Source organism: Fukomys damarensis, unplaced genomic scaffold (genome assembly GCF_012274545.1).
Source record: "Fukomys damarensis isolate Sample0158 unplaced genomic scaffold, DMR_v1.0_HiC HiC_scaffold_16, whole genome shotgun sequence".
Taxonomy (NCBI): domain Eukaryota; kingdom Metazoa; phylum Chordata; class Mammalia; order Rodentia; family Bathyergidae; genus Fukomys; species Fukomys damarensis.
Window position 1 is genome coordinate 106,780,087 of NW_022900928.1, and position 4,603 is coordinate 106,784,689.

At 42.5% G+C, this 4,603-nt stretch overlaps 1 pseudogene; it reads right to left on the reverse strand.

Annotated features, from left to right (window-relative positions):
• Window positions 1-243: 243 nt before the first annotated feature.
• Window positions 244-4,603, reverse strand: part of LOC104856701 — a 4,900-nt pseudogene continuing 540 nt past the window's right edge.

Here is a 4,603-nt window from a genome sequence, read left to right on the forward strand (position 1 = left end):
TTTTTTTTTTTTTTTTTTTTTTTTTGATACCGGGAATTGAATGCAGGGTCTTGCACTTGCCCGGCAGGTGCTGCACTGCTGAGCTATATCCCCAGCCCCAGGTTCTTAAAGTTCAATGTCAAGTTTTTACAGTTCCTCTTTTGCTTTTGGGACAACTGTCTCAAAATAACCTGCGGCTTTCCCGACAAGTCCTCGCTCTCTATCCTGCTAAGAACTGTAGTCCTTTCTGTTTTAAAAAACCTTTTACGCAGCACTTCCACCACCAGATCCATAACCACCGCAGTAGGGACAGCTAGAGCTTCTTCCACCAAAACTGCCCCCCTTCATGGGTCGGGAATTTGATGACTGCTGTTCGCTACAATTTCCAAAATCACTATAGTTTCCACCACCACCACACTTACCACCACCAAAATTTCCTCCTTCATTGTAACTATCGAATCCTCCACCACTGCATCCACCACCTTGGTTTCCATATCCTGGTCGACCACCAGCATAGCCTCCCTCCATTACTACTGTAACCAGGACCACTGCCGTGCTTTCCACCATCTCCTCCCAATCCTTTATGTCCGCCATCACCGTAACTACCTCTGCTGCCACCACCTCCACGTACACCATAGCGTCCTCTTTCACTGAAGTGCCTAAATTCCCTCCACCACCTCCAAGTTTTCTCCACAACCCGTAAAGATCCACCTCTGTGTCTTCTTTGTGATCCAGAAGATTGCATCTCTAGTTTAGACAGAGCCCTTTTCGGGCTGGGGATTTAGCTCAGGGGTGCCGCCGCCTGCCTGACAAGCGCAATGTCCAGCGTATGATCCCCGGTACCAAAAAAAAGAAAGAGCCCTTTTCACTTCACAGTTAAGCCCACTAATAGTGTGGTATTTCTAAACAATAGTTTTATCAACTATAACACGCGCATCAAAAGTTAAAAAAGCAAGGGCCGGGGATTTAGCTCAGTGGTTCCACTGCCTGCCTCACAAGGACTCGAGTTCGTGAAAAAAAAAAAAAAAAAAAAAAAAAAAAGTTAAAAAAGCAAATCCTTTTTTCCACTCTGCCTGCATTCCATAACTTCTGGGGTTTCAATTGTCATACTTTTCAAAGTAGTCTCTCAAATTACATTCTACTATGTCTTCTCCAACTTCCAACAAAATTTGTCTTCACTATTCAATGGGCACCAGGCTTTACTGAATCCTCTTCAGAATCCTCTTTTTGGTTCCACCTCACGCCCATCAAGTCTGTGTGGTCAAGCACACATTGCTGTATCCACCTCTTCCAAAACAAAACCAAATGTTCTGGAAGGCTTGTTTTGGGGGCTCTCTCATTATCACACAATCTGTGAGTGTGCCCCATTTCTCAAAATTTTCTCTTAAAAGGTCGAGGATTTAGCTCAGGGGTTCTGCCACCTGCCTTGCAAGCACAAGGATCTGAGTTTGATCACCCGTACCAAAAATAAATAAATAAATAAACTATCTTGTGCAGCATTTACCTCTTTTTTTTTTTTTTTTTTTGTACTGGGGTTCCAACTCGGGTCCTTGCGCTTTCGAGGCAGGCCACGAACCGCTGAGCTAAATCCCCGGCCCAGTTTTACCTCTTTTTTGAGACCGAACTCTTTTAACTCAAACTCTTCCAACTAAAGTTCATTTTGAGACCAGACTCTTCCAATTTGAGTTTAATATCAGTCAATTCTGTATGGTTTTAAGTCAGTCAGTGAACATGTCTGAGAGTTTAGAGAGGAAGTCTTAAGAATAATTTCATATTGATGACCTCATCATTTGAAAAAGAAGTAGTAATTCTTTCTCTAAAGGTAATACTTTAGAGAATATAGCTTTAGATGACTTTTGAATTAATGAAAGGAATAATTCTGAGATTAGTAACATTTTCAGTCAGGATTATCCCTAGAAGGTAAAAATACAATCACTGACTTCTACAGAGTGTATTTCTGCTGGCAAGAAAAGAGGACCAAAAAGAAAAAAATAATAGCAGCAAAAGAGGGGAGGAGAGAGTGGAAAAGGGGGCGGGGAGGAATAGACTGTAGGAAGAGCTGGTTGGTGACGATTACTGGAAACAAATGTCCTGGTGTTTCTTCGTATGAGGAAGTTGTGCAGCGGGTCTATCCACAAAATGTAAAAGTGGAAAAGAGATTGAATGAAGAATAGGATGTAAGACTATAACAGACAAGTTAAAATTTCCTTGTGTGGGGCTAGGGGTTTAGCTTAGTGGTTCCGGTGCCTGCCTCATAAGTGCAAGGACCAGAGTTCGATCCCTGGTTAAAAAAAAAAAAAAAAAAAATCGTCCTATGCACTTTCACATTGTTGTGGGGAGAGACTTCTTAATCTTAACACTTGCAGTCCCTCACCTTGCTACTTCTTTGCCTGGATCTCTTGATACACAGAAGTAATGATTTTTAAATTATTCTTTTGCTGTGGTCGTTTGGTTTTTGGGTTCAGACAGAGTCTTGCTATATAGTATAGTTTAGCCTTGAACTCACTATAAATCCCAGGCTGGCCTGAAACTAGCGGAGATCCTACTGCCCCAGCCACCAAGTTTTGAGATTACAGGCATATGCCACCATAACTGGCTTATATTTTTAAAATCTTAACCTTATGGATAACTGTGCTCTCTCATACCATGTACGCCTTGCCACTAGACAGAAATCTGGTCTGGATAGGCTAATATTCTGATGTGAGGTAAGAGTGGCACTTTCTCCAGTGTTTTTCTTGCAATAATTTCAAAATTCTGCACATTGAACAATTGAACAATGATTTCTTGTAATTTGCTATTGTTATTTCATAATTTAAAATGTAACTATCGTTACATTTTATTTGTTCAGATGCTCGGGTTTTGTACATACATAAAAAGGACAATATAAATAAAATTGGTCAAGGAATTCCAAAAGCTTTTTCACATGTAGAGCTCAGCTTTTGTAAATCATCTATTGAATTAGTTGTTATGGTTGTGGTTTTCCTTACAGTATTGGCTTCTGTGCTACCAAAACTGTGGAGAATGTATCAGATTTTAAGAATATTCCACTATTCAGGATTTTCTTCCAAGCAGCTGATCCTATTATGCCAGAATTTTGATGCCAGCACTTCCTGGATCTAACCAGATGTTTGTGATCTCAGGTAATAACCCATCTTCTTTCTTCGGTGGTGTTTTTGACTAAAACTTTGAGGGTATACCTGACTATCCAGACCATCAGTAACACTAGCCACGTCATTTCACTGTTTTTGGTGTGTAGGGGATTAGGTTTATAGTTTCGCTGTTCAGGCATAGTTTCCCAAAATTCATTAAGAACTAATATATTTGGCGAATAACTAGGGATTTTCAGAAGTCTAGTGGCTTTTAGCCAGTCTCACTATTCTCTTCTCTAGGTCCAGGGGGAATCCTTTTGTTTTTAGGAAAATTCTTTTTTCTAGGAAAACTTTCTCTTTCCCACAGGAAATTCTTTTTTCAAGTTTGAGCAACTCCTACGTCTCTTACTTCCCTTGTGTGTCTGCTGTGGTTCTATCAAACAGTGTGCTTAACTCAATTGAAATGAGAACTGTGTAAACAGCGGCATGCATGTTTTTGGACGCGGAGTCAATGCTGCCACCTGGCCAACAACATTAAGAGACCATCCAGAATTTGTAAGAGACAGCCTGATTTCAGCGACAGTAACGTAGGGGGGAAAGAAAAACATGTCTTATCGTCAGTGAATACATTATGTCATGGTGGCTGGATTAATGTATCATGGGGCTTATTTCACTGATACCAAGATGTGGCAAGAGCTTGCCTTAAAAGAAATCAGTATTCTTAGTGTGTTCAAAAGAAAAGCTAGGGGCTGGGAATCTAGCCGAGGTCAGAGTGCTAGAATGCGCGCTTGCAGGATCCGGTCCCCAGCAAGGCTGTACCAACAGCCGGGAGAGCGAAGTACCTCACTAAAGCTACCGAGAGTATTTTTACATAGTAGAGATACGTGTCCTGTCCATTGTAGATAGTGGTGCTTTTGCTTATCGAGGATTTAAATGATTAGGTAGCGTAATTTATTTAGGTTTGTGCCTCTCTCCTCATCACATTTAAACTGCTGCTGCTCACCACTGCATTCTAGCAGGTAGGCAGCGAGTGCAATCGAATGAGATGGATGTTTGCTAATATTTGTAACCCTTTCATGCATGCACATCGAAGGCCTCGGAATAGCTGATCTCCTTAAAGGAGCCCCCGCTACAGTTTGTCAGAGATCATAGGACTTCTCTCACAGACTTCCCCCGACCTGAAATACGAGAGTAAATTGCAGTCTTAACTACAGTGCCTAGCACAGAGTAAGTGCTCACTAAAAAGCAGCTTTTGTGAGATGCGCCTCACTGCGGGATACCGAGGGGCACCCGCCATCCTATTAACCCTTCAGCTCGATTTTCTTTCCTGCATTCATGCATTGCTTTGAATGGGGAGAGCTCTGATTTTTTCGTTCAGATGCTAAAACCCTGGCGACCGATCTCGCACCCTAAGGAGCTGCGCGCCCAGTAGATGCATTTCCAGAGTAGCCAGGCAGGCAGTGTCCGCTTTAAGCGCGGGGAGCTGGAGCTCGGGGCCGGCGGGGCGCGGGTGGGCGTAGGCGTGGGCGGGGGGC